The sequence below is a fragment of the Sarcophilus harrisii genome, chromosome 5 (assembly GCF_902635505.1).
Source record: "Sarcophilus harrisii chromosome 5, mSarHar1.11, whole genome shotgun sequence".
Taxonomy (NCBI): Eukaryota; Metazoa; Chordata; class Mammalia; order Dasyuromorphia; family Dasyuridae; genus Sarcophilus; species Sarcophilus harrisii.
Window position 1 is genome coordinate 198,603,397 of NC_045430.1, and position 19,432 is coordinate 198,622,828.

Below are 19,432 nucleotides of genomic sequence, written 5' to 3' on the forward strand. Positions count from 1 at the left end.
ATCTTTTTTAAAATAAAACTAAGATGTCTTCCACTATTAAGGGCTGATGAAGTATATATTATAGACCCATAGCCTATCAGACAATATTGTCTAAAATCAAAGTACCTAAATCCTTCTTCAGGTACAGGCCTTCAAACAGCATAACTGATCTTTCTAATTTCCTTCTAAAGGAATAATTTAGGAAAATAACTGAAAGTCCCTTTTTATAGGGATAGCAAACTCAACCTCCAAGAAACTAGATATATATTAAACTTGAGGCCTCTTTATGATGATATCTCTTAATGATAGTTCAGATATAAAATTATAGAATGGACAGAAGGGATAAGAATAATCCTCAGAAAACTTTATGCCCTAAAGGCAAAATTACTAATTTTTCCCCATTGTTCCTCTGAAGTTTTTCTCTCTTTCTATTCCCCCTCTCAGAATGCTGTCCCTACTAGGCCAGATCTCAACTGGGAACTAGCTACTCTTCATTGTCTGGGTGCTAAGTACAAAAAAAGGGCTGGTCCTAAGTGAAACTCTGGTTTATACGAATTCCTAGCTCACTTAATATTAATTTCAAAGAAACCCCCTAGGGATTTAGGAAGGAGAACCATCTGTTTGATGTATATTTCATATCTTATTCCAATTTTACCCTTTGAAAAAAAGAAAAGATGATGCAGCAGGAAAAAAACACATCCCTCAGAAGAGGTAAACCAACCCACTGAAGTGAACACTTTAGGGAAAAAAGAAAAGAACAGGTGTACATGGAAGGGAAATTCTACTACCACCATTAGACCTGTGACTAGTTAAAAGGGAAAAAAAGGCTATATTCTTGAAACCAATGCTCCAGGATTCATGGTTTCAATGAATTTACTTTGTATTCTGTTATTGTAATACCACAAGGCTAAACAGTTGGCAAAGAGAATCCGCATGGCCAGCTGTCTTAAGGCAAAGCCAGTCTGTTTGAGAGCTAGAGTACAATAGTTTGGGGGTAGGGAGGTGGTGGGGGGTGGACGACATATTCTGGACAGAGGCTCCCTTGTGACAGGCTGTCTCTGCTATGGATATCGCTCCTCCTGCCTGGTACTTCCTCCTTCCCTCCTGTCCTGCCTCTTTTCTGGAAACCCACATAGCTAGTTGGAACCTTCTAAGCTATGAAATTGTAGCTTCCCAGTGCATTGGTACCGCCCTGTTCATAATCTCACAAGTAGGAAACCAATCACAAGAGCCTAATAAAGACATTGTGCTTCACTAGGAAAAAATTTTTAGCTGTCTTTCTCATTCCTTAAGAGTATAGTTTTGTGAGACCATTCAGGTATCCTAAACCAAACAAGGAGGATCCACAAGATGATAGACTGGATACTAACTATATTAGAAAGGCTTTTCCGTATTCCTCCTAACCTTTCTCCTAAAAGGTCTCCTACTTTTCTGGAGAAACAACTGCTTTCTTGTTTCTCAGGAGACTATAATCCCAACATATCTTACCCCTGCTTCTTGCCCCAAATGTCTCAAGTTAAGCCATAAGGCTTTCCCTTTTGTGAGTTAAAATATGCCAAAGAACAATTAACAAATAACAGTAGTATGACACTGTGGTTTTTGTGTAAAAAAATCTCTTAAATAAAAAAAAAAAAACACAATAGATTAACACATCAACCAACTTAAGTCTTTCAAGTATAGATAATGGATGCAAGAGTAAGTGATGAAAGATGAATACAAAATCATGACATGATCTCATAATACAGTCAAAGAGAACTGAAGTTCAGAATGAGGCGAGTTTGATGAATGATATCAAGGACAACAAAACAAAAAGGACAATATCAGCTGTTTTGCAAGGAAAAAGATCAAGGGAATAAAACTACTAACTGAGGTAGACAAGATACTGACAACTGAAGAGAGTGAAAAAGCAAAATGGTCTAACAAGGAGAAAATGGTCTTAATTATGGAAAAAACAAAATAAGAATAATAAGACGCTGAAGACCAAGATAAATTAAGAGGATGAACAAAAGGACAAATAACCCCTCTTGAAGAATCCTGATACACCATATCTTCCTATGGCCCTAAAAAGAATCTGCCAAATCTGACTACTGAAAAAAGATGATACCGCTAAGACCAAGGAGAATGGGAAAGATTCCACAAGGCTGAGACAGCAAAGGTTGCAAATTTAAAAAATGGACAGAGCATGAATTCTATACACTATAGACCAATGAAATTAAGTTTTATTCCTGGCAAAATTCTGAACTACATTATTAATATCAAGATGTTTCATAAATATCTTTAAAAAAAAAAGGAGCATTTCTTCAATGAAATAAATTGGGCTGATTTACTCCCTAGCACTTTAAGATTTGGGCATTTCTTGAACTCTTCTGAGAAGCCTTGTCAATTTCAGTAATAAAAGCCATCTCATTTGCTGGGCTTACAATTAAGGGGGAAAAAAGGTCTCACTGATGTAGAATTACAATCAATAATAGGAAGTCCCTTGTTTACCTCTCTATAGCTAAAATTTGTTATTCACAACAAGAAGACAATAAACATGTATTAAGTGCCACCTTTCTAAGCAATGAGGATAAAAGTACGAAAAATGAAAGAGTGTCCCTGCCCTCAAAAACCCTAAAGTCTAAGTGAGGAAGACAACACAAATCTGAAAGTGAGTGGGAAAGAGAAGGTACCAGAGACAATGGCTGAGAAATCAATGAGATAAATCCAAAAGAAAAGAGATGCCTGAGCTGAGTTCTCTCCTTAAATAGAGGTTTACAGTTCATTGGTCCCATTCCCTTCCTCCCCAATAAGAGAAGCAGAGGTAACAAGGAGGTGGAGAACCAAGGCTGATGAGATCCTACAGGATGATATGTCCTTATGCATGGTGGAAAAGTCAGTCAGAGAAGTTCCAAAGCAGTGTCAAAGCAGTGCCATCAGGTCAGAAATGAGGATACCAACAAAACTAACACAGATGTAAAGCTTTTGCATTGCACAATTCTCCTCATATTTATATAGTGTCTTTTTTTTTTTCTGAGGCAATTGGGATTAAGTAATTTGCCCAGGATCACACAGTTGGAAGTGTTAAGTGTCCGAGGCCAAATTTAAACTCAGATCCTCCTGAGTTCAGGACTGGTGCTCTATCTACTTGGACCCAGCTGCCCTTAGATGGTGTCTTAATTAAGGTAGGTTGTACATTTGGGAAGCCAAGTGATGTGGCTTTAGTTCCCTACAGTTAAAAATTGAAGCCAAGCAAGCAAAATGGTTAGAATGCCTCCTGGACCTGTAGCCAAGAATTCCTGAGTTCAAATCCAGAGTAAGAAACTTCCTAGTCATGTGTGATCCTGGACAAGCTATTCAATTTCTTTCTGCCTGTTTCCTTAACTGTAAAATGGAGACAATAATACCTACCTCTCGCAGGGTTGTTATAAAGACCAAAACAGATTATTTGTAAAGTGCTAGCATAATGCTGAACAATGACAAAAAGGCATGGCAATCTGCACTTTACCTTATGTTTCACCAGCTCACATTTTAAGGTGGACTTAACTAAAATGACGTCTCAATTACCAAAAAAGGGTTTATTTTATTTTCAAATGCTATTCAAAGGAAGAAAAAGGGTAAAGTAGGGACCAGCCATCCCACCTGGTCAGTTGGCATATTAACAAACGAGAGCCAAAGCAAAACAATTCAATTCCTATTTTGAAATAAAATTTCCTATTTTTGTCCTCTCTAACAGTCATCTAAAATTGGAAAGCATAAAATACTCATTAAGGAGAAGGAACTGAAGAAACAGAGGTGTGGAGGTAAAGTTGATAAGTGCTTAAGAAAAACAAAAAGAAAAGAAAACCAGACTTGTACATAAAGTTTTTTTACTTCCAAAACCAGATCTCTATCACCCTGCTTCTCAAATTCCTAACTTTAAAAACTATAAGGTAATAAAATATCAATTTCAATTACAACCCTCTTCTTCTGTTCTTTGTTTACCGAAATGTTCATATGTCAATGTTTGTCAAATTGACAAAATTTTAAAATATTTTTACATTGCAATTGAAGGCCAAGATGGGACAGACGAAGATACAGTAACAAAGTATCTAGTTCTTCAAATTAGTTCACATGAAGTTGACTTTTTATTTCCAAGTACTGAAAGTACTTGTAAAGTACTTGCAGCTTTGAACACAAAAACACATTTTTGCAATTTTTTAGACCTTATACAGAATAGGAGAGAAATCATAAGGCTAAGACAGTCATATTGTCCCAATTTTTAAAAAAGAAGGTGGGAAGAATGAAGATACATTTTGGAAACAAGGTTCAATGAACCTGATATCAGGCTCCATCTTTGGTCTTGTCCTTTTCAACATTTTTTACCCTGTGTTAGACTGAAAACATCAGAAGCTCAAAAAACCTGTGTATAATATGAGAAGATAGCTAATATACTGAATGACAAAATTAGAGATGATAAAGAAACAAAATTAAAAGCAAAATAAAATCCTATTGTTAGATACAAAGCTATGTAACCTTGACACATTAGAACCTCTTTGAGCCAATTTCCTAATTTGGAAATGAAGAAATTAGCCGTGTACAAGAAGAATTAATTTTTTTCTAAATAATTCCATAGGAGGCAGTAGATGGCACAGTGAACAGAGCATCAGCCCTGAAGTCAGGAAGCCCCGAGTTCAAATCTAGCCTTAGACACACTTAATACTTAATAGCTGTGTGACTTAGAGCAAGTCACTTAACCCCAATTACTTAGAGCCCCTCCTCCCCAAAAAAGAGAGTGAGAATCTAGGATAAAACTAGGACCCAATGGGTTAATGTCATTTTTTTAAAAATAGGATTAAATATAATTTTAAAATTAAATATAATGAAGAATTTGCTAACCAGTCAAAAAATGGAACGAGTTCCTTTATTAAATAACAAGTTTCTCATTTAAAGAAAGTATTCAAGAAAAGATTGTCAGTGAAAATGTACAGTAGGAGTTCTTAACCTGAGTTCTCTGAACTTGGATTTCTTTAAGTATTTCAATATAATTGGATTTTTTGGCAATCCTATGCATTTTATTTTATGCATTTAAAACATAAGATGCCTATCAGTTACACCAATCTGTCAAAGTGGTCCTATAGAAAAAGTGGTACATTGCAAGACTTAACAAACTAACAAACTCAAGTCTAAATCCTGCCTAAGACACACTGTTAGCTGGGAGACTCTTCTGTTTTCTCATCTGTAAATTGGGAAACACCTCCCAGGGTTGTGGTGACAATCAACTGAGATATACATCAAGTATTTTACAAACTTTACAAAACTAAATAAATTATCACAATCTCTAGGTTTCCAAATTCTAGGATCTTTACACTATTCGGGACAAGTTGACAGTTTTCTCAAGCCTTGTAATTCTTTCATAACTCCAAGCCATCATGAGACTGCAAAGGATAGTAGATAAGAGTACTTGGCTTGAAGTTAAGAAGATGTATGTTCAAATCTTGACTCAGAAACCTACCATCTGGGTGACTGAGCAAGTCATACTCTTGGGTCTTAACTTCCTTATTTGCAAAAGAAGGGAACTGTACCCTAGGACCCCAAAAATCACCTTTCAGCTCTCAATTCATGATCTCATGATTCATGAAATTTTAAAAAACTTTATATCTTTGATCAAACAAATACATAAACAAATCTTTAAGGAGAAACAAAGACTAATATAAATTTAAGTATGCAACTTGAATTTGGAATAAAGAACTCATAAGTCATTCTCTCTTATACTTTTACTAGGTTAAATTCATGAAATGCTTAATTTAATTCACAAGTAAATCATATTTAATATTTTATGTAGCTTTATAGCTCATGATTTTAACCATATTTAAATCACAAATATGGTATGGTGGACAAATAGATGACTTAGGATCTAGAAGACCAAGGTTCTAGTCATATATCTGACATGTATGGGTATGGGCTCTAAGATACTAATCTTAGGTAACTCTTTTAAGATCATTAAGTTGTAGGGGGGGAAACACCAAATTACGCTAATAAAATGATATTCTTTATCAGAAGCTCCATAAAGAGAATAAATACAGGCCTAGGTCTTAGCCCTAAAATAATTATATTTTGTAATGGAAAGTCAGATCAATTTATCATAAATATTTTAACTTTTAAAATTTGTTTCCTTTATCAATGATGCTGAATTTCATTATTGTTTTTAAATCTCTTTTTTCCCGTGGTATTTGCCTAGAAAGTTATGTACTACCACAACAACAAAATTATATGATGATCAATTCTGATGGATGTGGCTCTTTTCAATAGTGAGATGATTCAAACAAATTCCAGTGGTCTTGTGATTGAGGAGCACCATCTACCTCCAGAAAGAGGACTGTGGGAATTGAGTATGGATCACAACACCATTTTCACTTTTTTGTTGCTGTTTGCTTGCATTTTGTTTTCTTTCTCATTTTTCCCCTTTTTGATTTGATTTTTCTTGTGCAACATGATAATTATATAAATATGTATGCACATATTGGATTTAACATATATTTTTATCTTGTTTAACATATTGGATTACTTGTTATCTAGGGGAGGGAATGGACAGAAGGGGAAAAAATTGGAACACAAGGTTTTGCAAAGGTTAATGTTGAAAAATTATCTATGCATGTCTTTTGAAAACTAAAAAGCTTTAATACAAAAAATTTTTTTAAAAAAGTTATATGCTAATTATACAAGACTTTTTTTTTTTTTGTTAAATCAGGGACATGTGGGGGCAGGCAGCTAGGTGGTCCAGTAGGTAGAGCACCAGCCCTGAAGTCAGGAGTACCTGAGTTCAAATCTGGTCTCATACACTTACCACTTCCTAGATGTGTGACCCTGGGCAAGCCAATTATCCCCAATTGCCTCAGGGAGAAAAAAAAAATCAGGAACCTGTAACTGTGCTCAATAATATTTTAATATTAAAAGATTATAAATTTGCTCCTTTCACCATGAAAAATCTATAATCAAAGGTCATTTAATCACTGAACAAAAAAAATAAAATACATAGACTATGTTCCAGCTCTCTATATCATTCTGAGAAAAATTAAGGTGAGTATTTTTAGAGAGCACAGAATCCCAATAGGATATAAACTGATGGAGGAAAACAACTACTTCATTTGGGCTACTGTGTTCCCAGAGAGCCTTACTGAAGAGCAGGCTCATACTGAATATTTGTTAAACGTGAATCACTGACACTTACCCCTCAAGAGGAATCAGAAGACTCTGATTCCAGTTCCAGCTCGACTACTGACTGACTTGCTGTGGGACCTTTGGCAGTCACTTCACCTCTCTGGGCCTCAGTTTCCTCATCTGTAAAACAAGGAGCTGGGATCAGATGGTTTTTCAGGTTCCTCTTGAATTCTCATGTTCTACATTCAGCCATAAGCAGTTTTGGCTATAACTGCTTTTGTCCTGACATTACAGGATTCCATGGTCATACATAGCAAAATACAAGAACAACCTGCACTCAAGTCCTGACACCACCAGAAATTCTTACCTGTGGGACCTAAGCAAGTTATTTAACCTCCCTGAACATCAGTTTCCCCATGTGCAAAACAGAAATGATAATACACTATCAACAGCTAGATTTAAGGACAGAGTCAACAAATGTTCACATTTTAAACTATGTAAGCATCATTGTTACATGAGACACACCTTTTGTCTTTTACTTGTAGCAATCCCAGGTCCTCTACTATAGTTTCTTAAACTGCAATTCATAACCCCATATGAGGCCTTGTAACTGAATGTGAGAGTCACAAATTGATGATTAACAATACATGTCTGATTTACTTATGCCCATATACTTCACATAAAAATTTCTTGGGAGTTGGGAGGAGAGATGGGTCACAAATGGAAAAAGTTTAAGAAGTCTTGCTCTGCTACATTTCTTTGGGTTTACTCCCTTGGGAAAAAATTCACCTATTCTTAAAGCTTTAACTATCCTGTGCGCAAATGATTCCTAAATTTCTGAGTCTTCATATTTTTAGAAATCTACAAAACATCTTCATCTAAAGAAAACCTAACATGATGAAATTTCTTAACTCTACTCCATAAATCAACCTTCTTCTAGAGCTAATCCTTGAGTTGTTTTTATTCCCCAATTTCATTTTTCATCAAACCCATTCTTCCAAATTCTCTCATTTTGACTCATGTCCTTCCTTTCCACTTCTAAAGATACTATCCTACTTAAGGTCGTCATCAATTCACAGCCATATCCCACTAAGGTTATTCTCTCATACAATGGTCTATCCCAACTTTAATCAATCTTTCCCCTAGTTACAAATATTCAAGTAGTATTTTCATATGCCCTGATCTAGAATTTCCAATGAATGGCACCTCCACTATTTCTTACTCTCTCCTCCTCCCACTCCAACCTACCATATTCTGACACTGCCACAATGCAGATATAGTTTGGGACACTTTTACTTAAGAACAATATAAGATCTTAGGTGTATGGTACAATCATGGGGCAGGGTACTGCCAAAATCACATTATAAATGAAGAAAAATTGGTTGGAAGCATAGGGAGCATCACCAGGTCTTGGCACTAAAAGGATTTTGAGGTGGTAATATCTAAAATAGAAAAAGTGAATCGTTAGGACTATCAGTCATGAAGCTGAATGGACAGGATACATCAGCAAAGTCTAAAAAGGATCTTGGGGCAAAACCAGAAACAAACTCAAGTCTCAAGGAACAAGCAGCAAGTCAAGTATGAGAGCTGGGAATTGAAATTCAGTACTGAATGGGTTACACTTGACCAAGTAAATTATAATTTGCTGCACTTGATAATAAAACTTAAGCCTGACCTTAGCTAAACCCCACCTTTTAGCTTCCCTGTAATTCCCTTCCCTTAGACAGCATTCTACCACTTCTGTCACCCCATTAACTCTGATTAACTTCCATAGCAATCACACAAACTACAAGGCAGTGAATAACTGCCTACTGCATATCATAGTAAATCTAAACATTTCCTAACCCTCCACCAACCTCTCCCTTCCCAAGATTTTTGCCCTTCGAAATCCATCTCAATATTAACCAATAAAGGCCTTATATTACACATACACATACATGCATACACACATCCACAATATTATGTACACATCTCACTTGCTCCCACTTTTTTGCCTTTTACCATTCCTATTACCAGAAATATTGTTGTTCAGTCATTTTAATCATGTCCAATTCTTCACAACCCCATTTGAAACTTTCTGGAGTTTCTGCCATTTTCGTCTGGAGTCTGCCATTTCCTTCTCTAGCTCATTTTACACATAAAGTAACTGAGGCAAACAGGATGAAGTGACTTGTCCAAGGTCATACAGCTAGTTAATTTTAATAAGCCAATAACACAGGAAGACAAGACCTACTACACTATCCTCTGCACTACACCTTCCTCCACTCTGGTCTAGTATCCAGTGTTTCTGTATCCAATATTTCAGCTCAAAATTCACTCCTTTGAGGGTATTACCAACATTAATTCCAAGCACTGATAATTACTCCCCTTACTTCAGATCTCTTCCACCTATTTTTCTTTGAACTTATTAAATATTTCTTTGGGATTGTTCTCAGGTACTTGTTTTTAAAATATGAACTTAATTTTTAAACAATGTTACCCTACCAATTAAACTTGTATTTACAAATCAATTAAACTTTTAAAGCCTTTGAATAAGCTTTCACATCTTACCACCACCAATTTGTTGTTTACCAAACCACATTTAAAATGATACACGAGGATTAAAAAAAAAAAAAAAAAAAAGTAAGGACAGCAATCATGATCTCAGATAAAGTTAAAACTAAAACAGATATAATTAAAGGACATAACAAGGGAGATTACATTGTGATAAAAGATACCATAGATAATAAAGAAAGATCAATATTAAACCTAAGTGTACCAAATGCTGTAGCATCCAAATTTTAAATGCTAGGTAGAAATAGAGAGCAAAATTATAATAGTAACGGATTTACATCTTTCCTCTCTCAGAACTAGATAAACCCAACCAAACTAAATAAATAAATGAGGAAGAAGTTATTAAGGAAATGAATTTCATATGATAGATATCTGGAGAGAACTGAATGGTAACAGAAAGAAATATACCTTTTTCTCAACAGTACATGGTACCTTTACAAAACTCAACTATATATTAAGGCATAAAAACTTTATGGTTAAATTCAGAAAAACAGAACTAATAAATACATCCTTTTCAAATTATAATGCCATGAAAAATACACTTAATAAAAGACCACAAAAACATATTAAAATTAAGTCACAGGAACAATAATTAAAAAGAATAAGAACATATCAAAACCTATGGGATGAAACAAAACATAATCAGAAAAAAAAAATTATCTCTCTAAAAAGTTACAACAAAAATAAAGAACAAACCAATAAAGTGGGAGTGCAATTTGAAAAAAATTAGAAGAACAAATCAAAAATTTCCATTTAAACACCAGATTTGAAATCCTAAAAAATTAAGAGTGAAACTAATATATTTGGATGCAAGAAAACCACTAAATAAATAAATAAATAAAACTGGAAGATGGTTTTATGAAAAACCAATAAACTACTGGTTAGTATGATTTTTTAAAAAGAAAACCAAATCACTAGTACCAAAAATGAAAAGGGTGAATATATACCATTAATGAAGATGAAATCAAAGCAATTATTAGGAACTATTTTTGCCCAATTATATTTTACCAAATTTAACAATTTGGGGGCAACGATACAGCACAGTGGATAGATCACTGGCCCAAGAGTCAGAAGGAACTGAGTTCAAATTTGACCTCAGACACTTAACACTTCCTAGCTGTGTTACATGGCAAGTCATTTAATCCCAATTGCAAAAATAAATTAATAAATTTAACAACTTAAGTACAATATAAGAATACTTATCAAAATATAAACTGTACAGATTAAAGAAACAGAATACCTAAATAAACCTATTTTAGAAAAAGAAATTGAACAGGCCATAAATGAGCTTCCTAACAAAAAAAGCACCAGAACCAGATGGATTTGCAAGTCAATTCTACTAAACATTTAAAAATCAACTAATTTCAACATTAAAGAAATTATTTGGAATAGGCAAAAAAGGATTTCCATAAAATATTATAGAGTGAAATGAGCCAGAACTAAAAGAACATTGTATACAGTAAAAACCAATACTATTCAAAGAAAAACTAAATTATCCTGAGTATTATAAATACTTACATCAACTACAAAAGAACTATGAAGGAAGATGCTTCAAGGGAAATAACTGATAAATAGAAGTATAGTTTGGTTTTACAGATATACACAGACATACACAAACAAACACACATTTGAGTCAAATGGTGGCCTCCTCTGGTATGGGGTGGGGAGAGAAGGAAGAGAGTTTGGAACTTAAAATGTTACTCCAAAAAAAATTTATTAAAAAAAAGCCGCAATAAAATATTTTGCCTATAAAATTAGAACAACCTCTCTCACAATTATATATTAAAATCATTTTGGAAGAGTAGTCATACATAAGAATATTCATGGAAGGATACAAATGTGTACAACTTGTACACATTTTGTACTTCAGGAAGTTGAACCACTCCCTTAAGTTAAGGGTGGGCATTCCCTAAACATCCCTTTTTCTGCTGACTAAACTATACCTAATAAATCTTCATTCAAAAGGCTATCTTCCCAACAAACCGTTATGGTTCTATGAATCAGAAGTGACTCAATTTTTTAATTGCAAAATCTTTTCAGCTCTCCCATGCAGATAAGTATGGGAAGGAGTAGAGGAGAAACAAGCAAACAAAACAAAACAAAAATTAAGCCTCAGAGATAAGGTCAGGCTAGGAGGTGACACTTGAGATGGCACTTGAGCTGAACCTTGTAGGGAATTAAAAATTCCCAGAAACAGGTCAAGAGAGAAAGCATTTCAAACATGAGTTATACCTATGAAATAACATGGCGGTGGGAGATAGAATGTCTCATACCTAAGAATGGTAAGTAAGCCAGTTTAAGTTTAGCTGGAATATAAAATGTATATGGGAGAGAAATTTGAGTTAAGCCTGAAAAAGTATGGTGAAGCCCATCTGTGAAGGGCTTTAAATTCCAAATCAAAGTATTTGTATTTTATCCGAGAGGCAATTGTAGCTACAGGGAGGGACGGGAAGAAACTTTGGGCAGGGAGAGACATCAATTAACTGACTACAACAAAAGGTAATAAATGTATGCATGAACTAGGAAGGCAGCTGCATGATAAGGGGAAAAAAAAAAACCTTGAAGTCAGAAGGCCTGCTGAGTTCAAATTTGACCTCAGACACTTAACAATTCCTAGCTGTGTGACCCTGGGCAAGTTACTTAACCCCAACTGCCTCAGGGGGGAAAAAAAAGGATGATTTTTGAGAACTGACTAGTTCCAATGAAAGAAAAGTCAATTTTAGAAAACTTGTGAAGATTGGTTACTGAAAGGATATAGGTATCCTTTATGGTTAAGAAAGGACTTAGGAAGAGATAGGTTTTAAAGAATGATGTTTTATTTTGGAACTCTTATTTATGTCAATTTCATTACAGTATTCCACACAATGACATGCCACCGTTTTATTCCAACATTCTTTAAATGTTAGATAGTTTACAGTTTTTACAATTAAAAATAAGGTTGCTATAAACATATTTGAATAAGCATTACAGGGATATCTACTATAGAGCCCCATTGCTGTAGGGACAGAGACAATGCTCTGAAAAATTTTTGACCCTTTCCATTCCAAATTCTTGCCCTGCTCCTCCCACCTCTAGTCTACCACTGTACAAACTGGTAACTATCTCATGTGGGCTTGTATTTCTAGATTGGCCCAGCCAAAATAAAATGGTTATTTTATTCCCTGACCATCTTCTCACTAGCAACCCTACCAAAACAAAATAATCTTCCCTTCCTACTTACCAATCCCTTTTATGTGTTCTCTCCTGCATTAGAATTTATAATGAATCAGCTTCTTGAAGGCACCATCTTCTCATTTGTACTAGTGTCCCAAAATTCTGAAATGCAATATGATGAAAATGTAGTAAATGCTTTTTCATTATTAAATAGGCAGGTCTTTCAGTTTTGATAATATTCTTAGGGCACATTTTTCAAAATGAAATTATTTGGTCAACTAAATGTAATAACAACTATATATATAGAACTGAATAGTATGCAAAGTACTTTCCTCACAACAACCTTCTGAAATGAGTAGCATTAAGTACTGTTGTCCCCATCTTACAAATGAACAAATAGAAGGTAAATGGTTTGTTCATGGAAATAAAACAAACAAATCTGAGTCAGGATCCTAACCCAACTCTCCCTCTGTACCCAAAGTTCACTCTTTGCATTATGCCATTTTAACTCTCAAAATAAGCACTTGGAATAGACTGTTTCTTATCTTTGTAACCCCCAACTACATGTTAAACACTATACCTGACTCTTGCTCTCAAATTGTTCACACCCACTGAGATAGAGAGAATTAAGTTATATGCGAGTATATATATTTATATCACTATCAGTGTATTATCAAACTATTCTCTTAATATATATATATATCAATTCCATCAGCAAAGTAGTCATATAATCCATTTATCTGACCACTGTACTTCAAAAATTGACTTATCTTTTTCTAGTCCTCTAAATATGAGGCAACATCTTCAGGTTACTTTAATTTGCATAATAGTCTTAATTATTAAAGTGTTTAACATTTTTGAGAAACATTTTTATGTAGTCATTTTTTTCAAAAAATAAGCTCTCCTTCATATCCCTTAATGACTTATCCAAGGCAGAATAAATGCTTCCCTTGAATACTTGCAACAGTTTTTTGGCATATTTTTAGAGTCAAATTCCTATCTCTTAAAGTTCCAGGAAAAGGAAAACCAGGGGGAAATGGCGGTATGTTGAAACCTAGAAGAGACTAGATAAGCTAAATCTACACAGAAAAGTTCTTTAAAAAAAATGATAAAGAAAAATAAATACTTATAAGCATTTCCCTCCAGACTGTACAAAAAGACTACTAGAATTTTGCAAAAAGTTCAGAACCCTTCAAGCAGAAGCCAATGCCCAGGAGAAGACATTCAGACCAAACCACTCAGATTCTATCAAGAAAGCTTGTAAAAGAATATTACAAAAGGCAAGAAAAAGGTGTGTAGTAGTTGAATATATCACGATGCTGAGGGGGAGTGCCAGTCATACTATCAATGACATAGAAAAACTACAATTTATTAGGCTCAGAATGCAGGCATCCCTGAACAATCAGTGAGCCTTGAATATCAATTTCAGCAACCCTATATCAATTTTATAAGAAGAATAGGTATTTTAAAGAAAGCAAAAGGGGAAGTTAATGATTTACACATCAAAGAACAGATGGCAGAAGGAGAAGATCTATATCAAGTAAAACAGGAAACTAGCCGTTTAACACCAGCTATGCTTGATTTAAGTAAAGCATGAACTAACCAGTTAAAATCAGGACTATCATGAATGTCTCATCTTGACTGAAAACTCTAGTTAATTACCTGATGTCCTCACCTTAAGTAAATGACAGTAATAAAGTTAAGTTATAAATCTTCTTATGACAATATAACCAATAAGGAAATCAAAAAAAAAAAAAAAAAAAAAAAGGAAATAAAAGATGGAAAAAAGCAGATGAGTTGAATACATACAAATTTACTTAACCTAGCAATTAGAGCAAAGGGAAAAGAAAAAGAAAATTAATACTACAATTTAAAGGTGACATGGTTCTACTTTAAATTAATAGGAAAGATTATCATCAGAAACCTGTCTGTATTAGGATATTTTAGCTTTCAAGTAAACTCTCCATTCCTAGGAAGGTCACTAGAATTCATAAAGATCAATTTAAAAGATTTCAAAATGTAGTTTTTACAGGAAGGAAAGATTTTGGAAAAGCTGTGTATTTAACTTTTATAAAATAAATGTATATGCATGAACCTCTTGAGAAATACTTTTGTAAAGGTTTTGTTTATTTATGATGCAAATCACCACCTAAATCTATCTTTGCTCAATGAAGGTTTCTTAAAGAAGGCATGAGCTAGAACTAGACAGCCCAAAATTATAAGAGAAAGAAATTTTTATATCTCTGAATTTAAAGATTAAGAAATCAAAGTCCCAAGTCAGAAAGATAAAATGTATTTTGCCTAAGATTACAGTTAGGCAATAGCTAAATTTGGTCTGGAACTCAAATCTCGAGAATTCGCGTATAATATTAATTCCATTATGTTATTCAGTCTCTAAGGTAGATGCAGAAAACTATTAAGTTGTGGAGTCAGTCAATAAACATTTATTAAAAAAGGCCTTTTATAGTACCAGGCATTGTATTAAGCACCAAGAATACAAAAAGAAAAAAAGAAAAGAAAGAAAAAAAAAAGCAAGAAAAGAAAAGAAAGAAATAAAGAAAGACAATGTCTATCCTCAAGAAAGGTAGAGGAAAGGAAATAAATATATACAGACAGTCCATAAATAGGACAAAATAGAAAAAAAAAATTCCTAGTATAAATTAACTTTTTTTAAAAAGCCTTTTTGTACAACAAAAAGCAATAGACCCAGAATAAAAAGAAATAGGCTAGAGTGAAAAACCTAAGTAAATATATTTTGCAAATACCCATGATCCATAATATATTCAAAATTCATATACATTTATAAGAATCATTCTCAATTAGAAAAGTAATCAAGGCAGTCCTAGAAAAAAATACTAATTATACATAACCAAACCAACATTTAATTCAGTGATAATTAGAGAAATGCACAGTAAGAGAATTTTCCAAAATATTATTACACCTAGTAAACTGGTTGTGGTTATAAAAATAAAAAATAAAATAAAAAGGCATGCAATTTATACCAATCCTCCCTGCCCCCACCTTCTATTTTCTCTTCTGCAGCCTATATAGTATCCCAACTGCCTAGATCTTACCCGCTCCAGAGAGTCCATTTCCCATTTTCCTCTTCAGATTGGACACCACTCACACCTCCCATATCTATGCCCTTAAAAGGAAACTCAGACCCATACCTCCTTGACTCAGAAGAATACATCTTCTCTCCCTTGGCCAAGCATTGGGTTCTTTTTTTTCAATAGCCAATGAGGGAACACTGAAAATTTCTTTGGGAATGATATTGTATTCATGAAAATCTTCATGATTTTCAGCTTCAAATCACTAATAAAAGAAATGTAATTTAAAACAAGTAGGAGGTTTTATCTTACATAAGGCAAACTGGCAGAAATGAAATGAGAAAAGACAGAAATTATCAGAATTAGGAGAAATAGAGGTATACTAAGTCCTAGCTGGTAGAACTATGGATTGGACCAACTATGCAAAAAACAATTCTGAATTATTCAAGAAAATGTTACTTTGTATTCTTCCTCCTTCATCCCACTTGCTAAGTGTATGTGTATATATATCCCAAGGAGGGCAAAGACAGAAAAGTCCTGTACAGACTGAAATTAAATAGTAGGACCTTGTGTGGCAGTAAAAAACTGGAAACAAAGTAGGTGTCTCTCAATTAGCTAATGGATAACAAATGATAGTATATGAATGAACTTGAATAGTGTAACAATATAATATAATATAACAATAACTAGGGATTCATAGAAATAAATACGAGAATACTGATCCAACTGATTCAAAATGAATTAACTAAGAAAAAAGCATTCATAGTGACCACTACAATATAAGTAAAAGGATAAACTAAAGCCAAATACTGTACAATTATAATGACCAATACAGGAATGAAAAGACATGAGGAAATATATAGCTCTCCTTTTGTTGGTATGATACTAGATCATAAGTATGGAATGTTGTATACACTGAATGATTCTCAACAGTTTCTTTTTGCTTACCTGTTTTTTTCTTTTGTCTTTATCTTTTTCTTTTTTCTTTTTTTGTCACAAGGTAAAGTTCACTACTGGGTAGAGTATAGGATACATTCCTATCTATCAAAAGGAAAACGTGGCTCAGAACAATGGAGATACTTAAGAGACAGCTAGATATTGTAGTGAATAAAGCATTGGTCCTCAGGAGATCATTATATACTTCAACAACAATACTATATGATGACCAGTTCTGATGGACCTGGCCATCCTCAGCAACGAGATCAACCAAATCATTTCCAATGGAGCAGGAATGAACTGAACCAGCTACACCCAGAGAAAGAACTCTGGGAGATGACTAAAAACCATTACATTGAATTCCCAATCCCTATATTTATGCCCACCTGCATTTTTGATTTCCTTCACAAGCTAATTGTACAATATTTCAGAGTCTGATTCTTTTTGTACAGCAAAATAACGTTTTGGTCATGTATACTTATTGTGTATCTAATTTATATTTTAATGTATTTAACATCTACTGGTCATCCTGCCATCTAGGAGAGGGGGTGGGGGGTAAGAGGTGAAAAATTGGAACAAGAGGTTTGGCAATTGTTAATGCTGTAAAGTTACCCATGCATATAACCTGTACATAAAAGGCTATTAAATAAAAAAAAAAAAAAAAAGCATTGGTCCCGAAGTGAGGAGGGCTCAAGTTCAAAATTGACTTAACACCTATACTAGGTGTGTGACCTTGGACAAGTCACTTAACCCTAATTACCTTCCCTCCCCCAAAAAAGGTGGGGGCTGAAAGGGGGAGAAAGAGACTCTTACTAGGTTGTGTTTGCTTAGTAGAAACAGAGGGAGAATATGTGAATATTTAAGAGTAAAGTTCTGGCCCAGCATAAGTAAACACTATGCTATGCACCTCTAAAAGCTGCTCACTCCTTTTTTTCTCCACTGTTGTCAACCATATATTGGCTCAACATTCCCTCCAAGTAAGCAATGAACTGTTCCACATGAAGAAACGCTCTAATTTACTGACATTAGGTCTCCTGGTAGTCATTTTGCCTTGAGGTCTAGGTTCTTGTTAAATGCAAGTATTTAGCTTGGAGAGGATAATTCTATAACCTGTCCAGCATTCTGCAACCCACATGACATTCATCATTCTCACATTCTATCATCTCTCTTTCCTCCTTACAATGATATAGTATGTTAAATACTCACAAACATCAAGGTTGATGTAATGAAATGATGGTGAAATTCAGAAGCTTGTAAATGAAAAACAAGAAACCCACAGGATTTGCCAGCATAATCATTCATCCTTCAGTGTTTAACTCCATCAAAACTAAAGTACAAGTGAAGCTTAGAGAGATGAGTTCTTAAATTCAGTTTTATGTTGATAGTAACAATCCAAAGAACTTACAAAATGCCCTGAAGGTTATTTATGGGCCAAAGACATTGGTGTATCTCAACTCCTCAGTACAGAAACACTGATTAGTGATAAGGGCATGATCCTAAAGAGAAGAGCTGAACAATTCCACAGTCTTCTTCATAAACCAACATCAATCAATGCTGTAGCTATTGACAATATACCTTAGGTTAAAGTTAATCCTTCTCTAGACAAATTTCCAACTGAAAAAGAGGCTTTGAATATCATTAGGTTCCTCTCCTACTGCAAAGCACATTGTGCTTATTCTATTTCAGCTGAGAATTACAAGTCAGAAGGGCCACTGCTAATATAAAAGCTGACTGAATCTTTCCAGGTTATATGGCAAGAAATCATTCCTCTAGGAATTCAAAGATGCCTCCAATGTCCATCTCTATAAAGGAAAAGGAAATTATGTCATCCTTTGAGAATTATAAAGTGGGGGTGTGTGGCTGTGTATCTCTCTCTAATTCAGTGGTGGTAAGCTATTTGCCAGTCTGCCTTCACTTGGAAAGCAGTCTATCCAACAGCCCGTGTGGCTTCAGAAAGAGGTGAAGAACAATCTACGTGGTATTTTTCTGGCTGGCAACTCCAAGAAAAATGCCAAAAGCAGATCAAAGGTTTGCATACAATGTTTGTCAACTTGACCAAGGCCTCTAATACTGTTATTTGTGAGAGCTTGTGGCAAAATTCGGTTGCATACAATCAGTATTGTGTGCCAGTTTCTCACACAGGCTCAGGATGATGGACAATACTCTTGCATTTTCCCAAGCAATAAAGTAAAAGCAAGGCTGAGTGCTTGCTCCAGTGTTTTTAACATGATGTTTTAACAATGTTTTGTTAGATGATTCTAACCAGGACAAAAATAGCATTAAGGTCAGTTACCAATAATTCTGATAATGAATTATTTAACTTGAAAAGGCAACAAGCAAACAGTAAAGCAGAGGGAGAGTTGGTCAGCACTGCATCAACCATACATGGAATCATCCATTACACCAAATAGAGAAATTTTGAGTGCTGTGGATAAATTCACTTACCTTGATAGTATATTTTCGAGTGATGTGCATATAAAATGATGTTTGGGAGGCTCTGAAGGAAAGTGTGAGAGAAAAGAGGTACTAAACTGCCTACCAAAGTGAAGTTCTACTTCAAGAGCTACTGTGCTAACCTCATTGTTATATGCCTGTGAAACCTGGACAAGTATACTAGTGTCATGCCAGGAAATTGAATCGCTTCC

General features: G+C 34.4%; 1 protein-coding gene across 6 annotated transcripts in view; it reads right to left on the reverse strand.

Annotated features, from left to right (window-relative positions):
* Positions 1 to 19,432, reverse strand: part of EZH2 (enhancer of zeste 2 polycomb repressive complex 2 subunit) — a 108,115-nt gene that overhangs the window by 65,105 nt on the left and 23,578 nt on the right. For all 6 annotated transcript variants that reach the window (XM_023504959.2, XM_023504958.2, XM_023504956.2 and 3 more), the window contains exons 2-3: positions 12,869 to 12,963; positions 7,166 to 7,275 (exon numbers count right to left, since the gene is read on the reverse strand). The gene's annotated coding sequence lies outside the window, so the exon portion shown is untranslated. The remainder of the gene's footprint in view (positions 1 to 7,165; positions 7,276 to 12,868; positions 12,964 to 19,432) is intronic.